We start from the raw sequence: 6014 nt of genomic DNA, 5'->3' as shown, positions 1-6014 counted from the left end.
GTAGCATTATTTAATTTCCTGTAGTCTTGACAAATCCTCCACCCAGTTATTTTTTTGGTGGCTATTAACTCTTGTTTGTCATTTTCAACTACAGTAATGCCACCCTTTTTTGGAACGCATTGCACAGGAGCAACCCATTTACTATCTGAGATGGGATAGATTATACCTGCATCAAGCCATTTGATGATTTCTTTTCTTACCACCTCCTTCATATTGGGATTCAGCCTCCTTTGATTCTCCACAGATGAGCTGTCAGGGTCTTGGAGCAAAATCTTGTGCATGCAAATTGTTGGGCTAATTCCTTTTATGTCAGCCATGGTCCAGCCGATTGCTCCTTTGTAATCTTTGAGCTTTTGTGTGAGTTGAAGTTCCTGTTCATGGGTTAGCAAAGAAGAAATAATCACAGGGAGAGTGTTGTCTTTACCCAAATAAGTATATTTCAGGTGTTCAGGTAAGGGTTTTAACTCCAAGGTAGGTGGTTGCTCTACTGAAGGCAATTTTGGTCTTTGCTCTTGCTCTGATCGATTTAAGGATTCAAAGACCCTTTCTTTCCTTCCCTGGGGTTGGTGGAAACTGATGGATGCAAGGTATTCTTCCAGCTCCTCAAAGTCCTTAATGCCTATCTCTGGCTGCAAATGCTCCTGCTGTTCTTCTCGTATGACCGAGTCAAGGATCGAAATGCTAGAGCATTCCTCAGTGTTATCTTCATCAAACCTTATTGCTTTCATGACATTAAACTTCACTTCTTCTCCGTTTACACTCATAGAAAGTTCACCCTTTCTGACATTTATGATAGCATCACCGGTAGCCAGAAATGGTCTGCCCAAAATTATTGGAACTTCTTGATCTGCTTCAAAATCTAAGATGATGAAGTCAGCTGGTAGAATGAACTTGTCTACTTGGACAAGGACATTCTCAATTTTTCCTTCTGGCTTGGCTATAGATCGGTCTGCAAGTTGAAGAGTGACTGTGGTTGGTCTTGCTGCTCCTATGTCAAGCTGCTTGAAGATGGAAGCTGGCATTAGATTTACACTTGAGCCCAGATCACAAAGTGCCCGACCAAGATAGTTCTTCCCAACTGTACACGGGATGGTGAATATACCAGGATCCTTTAGTTTGGGAGGAATTTTAGTCAGGTACTTGCACGATTGTTGAGTGAGGGCTACGGTCTCAAACTCTTCGATCTTTCTTCTTTTTGACAAAATGTCCTTCATGAATTTTGCATATGAAGGCATTTGCTCCAGAGCTTCTACTAGAGGGATATTTATGTGAAGTTGTTTCATCAAGTCAAGAAACTGGCTAAACTGTTTATCCTCGTGTTGCTTTTTCAACCTCTGTGGAAAAGGAGGCTCGATCGGTTCACTCCTTCTCTTGCATGGGGGAACATAAGTTGGAACTGAAACTGGTTCACTGACTTTTGTTGCTCCAAGTTCTGCTACAGGTGTTGCGTCATCCGGTTTGATTTCAGCAGACTCATTGCTTTGGACCTTCTCTTCTGGTCCTGTCTGAGCTTCAAGGTGTGAAGGGTCAGTGGCTTCTTCAACTTCCTTTCCTATGGGCTGTTTTGCTGGTTCGCGCTTTCGAGGTCGTGCCACTAAGTCTGGGGGTGGTAAGGTTTTTCCATCTCGCAGGCTTATAGCATTACAATGCTCCTGGTTATCTTGAGACGGCTTTTCTGTATCACTAGGGAGTGTCCCTGGTTGCCTCTGTTTGAGTGCTCCAGCCAGCTGACCAATTTGGGTTTCTAGGTTTCGCATGGCTGCGCTGTTCTGATTCATGTACTCCTTGACAGAAGTCTCAAAGGATTGGGACTTCCCTTCACCCTTATCCCAGTTTTGTTGGTTCTGCCTGGGATACGGGGGTCGGTTCTGGTAGTTTCCTCCACTACCTCCAGCATTATTCTGATTCCTCCAGCCTCGGTTATTGTTCCCTTGATGGTTGTCATTGCTCCTGTTGTTGTTGTCATACCCTCCTGCATAGCACACAACAGCTAGATTGTTACAGTCCTCATATTCATGAGGACCTCCACAAGTGGGGCAACTCTGACTTGATTGAGTCAAAAGAAGTTGCTCAGTTGTTTTTTTCTGTTCCATGGGCTTCCAGTTTTTTATAGTGTTCTGGAGCGAAGCCATTTGTGCAGAAAGAGCATCAGCTGAGCTTAGCTCAAGAACTCCTGCTTTCTTAGGAGCACTGTGTCGTGTGGAAGGCCATGAAATATGTTTTTTTGAAAGTTTTTCAAACAACTGGTAGGTTTCTGGATAAGTAAAATCCAAAAGATCTCCCCCTGCGGCTGCATCAACAGTTGCTTTCAATGGTGGGGTTAAACCATGATAAAACGTGTGAATGATGCCCCAATCAGAAACTCCATGATTCGGGCAGATTCGTATCAACTCTTTAAAGCGTTCCCACGCTTCATACAGACTTTCTCCATCATACATTTGAAAAGAAGCTATATCAGCCCTCACTTGGGCTTGTTTTGCTTGGGAAAAAAATCGGGTAACAAACTGTTCCGCCAATTGCTCCCAACTGGTGATGGAGTTTGGGGGCAATGTTCTCCTCCATTCTTTGGCTTTTCCAGCTAAGGAAAATGGAAAAAGCCGCATCCGCATGTTTTCTTCCGAAATACCATGAACTTTGAAATTGTCAACTATCTCAGTGAAATTGTCCAAATGACTGTGAGGGTCTTCCATGGGTAGTCCATGGAACTGACCAGCGTTCATAATCATTTGGAACATTGCAGGTTTTATTTCAAAGTTCGGGATATTCAGAGGAGGGGGAACATATCCTCGTTCTGGACCATTTCTGAAGGGAGCAGCCATATCATTCAATGATGGCCCTCTTCCTCCATTCGGTCCTTGTTCAGGCTCATGATTATGATTTCCATTGTTATCATTGTTTACAACCTCCTCCATTGTACTGTTTTTCAACCTTTGAACTCTTCTTCTATTTCTAAAGGTTCTCTCGGGTTCTGGATCAAAAAGTACTATTTTCAGTCCAAGTTCTGTAGGTTCTGTGCTCATACAAATGGAGGAGGTTTATTAAAACAAAAAGACTGCGATTAAACAGCAAAAATGTTTCCTTAAAAACGCCCTTTCTTGCCAAATGATCCCCGGCAACGGCGCCAATTGCTTGGTCGAACCGAGAGTTGCTCGGGAATATTTCTTTCAGAGAGCAAGAGTGTAGAGTAGTAATCAGGATTGCAAACAGGAGCAATCTACTCTGACTAAGAGCAACCCTCTTCAACTATACGCAAGCGTACGTGTCAAGCAATATAGGGTATTATAGCCCCAGATTTATCGTCCTCAGGGAGCAGTTGTGAAGTAAGAAGCGCTAAAGGAAACTTAATTTGTAAAATGGAGCAATAAAAGAAATCACTATTCTCAGCTAAGCTTCACAAAGAGCAATCTCTGGGCAGCTAGTTAAACAATGTTAACCATTCTGAACCAGATGAGAGCAGTGAATGACTTAGCATGGTCATCGAATAAAATGGCATCAATTGAAGTAACTTTAAGAGCAGTCAACGAAATGAAAGTAAGAGCATCAGCTAGTAAAACACAGTTCAGCTATCGTGAGGAAAAGGTTGTGATACGAATTGAGTTAAGATTAATTTCAGAAAGAAAAAGATCAAGTAGGTGTTACGGGTTCCATGTTTTCATCCCTTTGGTTAACCCTGCCTGGTAGCATATTTTACAAGTGGATTTTGCTCCTTCCCTTGTTTTGTTATAGGTAAGCAGAGGGTAAGGCCTTACTCTCCACGTTACTCCATAGTACTTGGAGTTATATGCAAGGAAACCATGCTGCCTTCTCAAAATAGCATGGATTCACATGGCAGTGCTCCCCATTCCAGGTGTTTATCCCTCCTTTCTTCAGGCTAAACTACCCCAGGATTTTGAGAATGCTCCACACGCCTTTGTCAGTGTTTCATCAACCGAGTGGTCCCGGGATGAGGTTGCCAGCCCAAAGGGTTTCACAAAATCAATAAATTAAACCAAAGAGCAACTCAAAATTCATTTATAAAATATGTGTTCCTTACAAAGCTATCCTAAGACAAAAGGGATTACTTCTATGGAACCCTCACCTACTTAGAGGAAGTTAGCTCCTAGTGAGCATTTTTACAAAGAAATAAGAAAACAAAGAGACAACCAGTCCTAGGATGGGTGCTGATCCTCCTCTTTATGAGGATTGCTTGTTCCTTTTATAGGGTTCTTCATTTGATCTCCATTGTTCCTTTCTTCAAGGGTCGTGCTTTGTCTAAATCCTCTCCAATGGTAGCTTTACTTCTTGCCAGCTTGGCCTTAAATGGAAGTGGTCCCCCTTGCTTTTGGCTCCCTTTGTGAGTAGGAGTATCGGATTCAGGGTGGCACCTCCACTCCTTCTGCTGTAGCTGACGTGGCGGCTCCCCATTGCTCAGCTTCTTTGCTTTCGTACTGTAGCAGAGGCAGCACCTTCACCTTCTCTGCTGTAGCTGACGTGGCGGCTCCCCATTGCTCAGCTTCTTTGCTTTCGTACTGTAGCAGAGGCAGCACCTTCACCTTCTCTGTTGTAGCTGACGAGGCAGCTCCCCATTGCTTCTTTTGACTGCTGTTGTACTATAGCAGACTTCTTTTTCCTTTCTGCGCAACACTCCCAATAGTCATATGTGAAAAAGATAATGTTAAATTTGCTTCAGGTCTACCTTAATTCCCACTTTCGGCATTGCTCTGGTCCACTATTCAAAACAGTTGCTCTATATGAAAAGAAGAAGGTTAAAGGGCGTGATTTATAACCAAAACATGGGTTTTGTGGAACAATTTGCACTTAATGGGCCTCAACTCTTGAGGACTATCAATCTTCCAAAATATTTTTGGACGAAAGCTGTTGGCACCGCGTGTTATGTTATGAACCGTGCTTTAATTAGACCTATTTTGAAGAAAACTCCCTATAAACTTTACAGAGGAAGAAAACCCAATATTTCATATTTTCATGTCTTTGGTTGCAGATGTTTTGATTTAAACAATGGAAACGAAAACCTTGGCAAATTTGACTCTAAAGCCGATGAAGGCATATTTCTAGGCTATTCACTCACAAGTAGAGCTTATAGAGTCTATAATAAAAGAGCAATGATCATTGAAGAGTCTATTCATGTTGTATTTAATGAGACTAACAATGCCTTGCCTAGAAAGGAACCTTGTGATGATGATCTTATAGAAAGCATGGAAAACATAAACCTGGATGGCAAAGAGAACAATGAAAGACAAAAAGAAGATAAAGCAAACAATGAAGAAACACCAAGTCAACAAATCGATGACGAGAACAATCTTCCACAAGATTGGAGAGTAGCTAGAGGAAACCCCATTGATGTGGTAATTGGTGATATATCCAAAGGGGTAACTACTAGAAACTCAATTAGAAATATTTGTAATCACTTAGCATTTGTTTCTCAAATTGAGCCTAAAACCATAAATGAAACAATTATTGATGAACATTGGTTCTTGGCAATGCAAGAAGAACTAAATCAATTTGAAAGAAATCAAGTTTGGGAACTTGTGCCAAAACCAAATGATTATCCAATAAATGGAACCATATGGGTCTTTAGGAATAAACTTGATGAAAATGGCATAATTACTAGAAACAAAGCTAGACTAGTTGCTAAAGGTTATAATCAAGAGGAAGGTATTGATTATGATGAAACTTATGCTCCCGTTGCTAGATTAGAAGCTATTAGATTATTACTTGCATTTGCATGTATAATGGACTTTAAACTCTTTCAAATGAATGTTAAAAGTGCATTTCTAAATGGATACATTCAATAAGAAGTGTATGTTGATCGACCTCCCGGTTTTGAAGATCATGATTTACCTAACCATGTCTTTAAACTCAAAAAGGCTTTATATGGTTTGAAACAAGCTCCAAGAGCTTGGTATGAAAGATTAAGCAAATTTCTTTTAGAAAAAGGTTTTTTAAGAGGAAAAGTGGACACAACTCTTTTTATAAAGAAGAAAAATGATCATCTATTATTTGCACAAATCTATGTT

At 41.1% G+C, this 6014-nt stretch overlaps 1 non-coding gene across 1 annotated transcript; it reads left to right on the top strand.

Annotated features, from left to right (window-relative positions):
• The first annotated feature begins 2361 nt into the window (after positions 1-2361).
• On the top strand, positions 2362-2466 carry LOC133284104 (small nucleolar RNA R71). The gene has a single exon (XR_009747860.1). It is a non-coding gene; the product is annotated as a small nucleolar RNA R71 (small nucleolar RNA).
• The last annotated feature ends 3548 nt before the right edge of the window (positions 2467-6014 follow it).

This window comes from Gastrolobium bilobum, unplaced genomic scaffold (assembly GCF_033153095.1).
Source record: "Gastrolobium bilobum isolate Gb01-03AN ecotype WA unplaced genomic scaffold, APGP_CSIRO_Gbil_v1 utg27851, whole genome shotgun sequence".
In the NCBI taxonomy this organism is placed as follows: domain Eukaryota; kingdom Viridiplantae; phylum Streptophyta; class Magnoliopsida; order Fabales; family Fabaceae; genus Gastrolobium; species Gastrolobium bilobum.
Note: the sequence above shows the minus strand (reverse complement) of the source record. Positions and strands in the feature narration are given on the sequence as shown.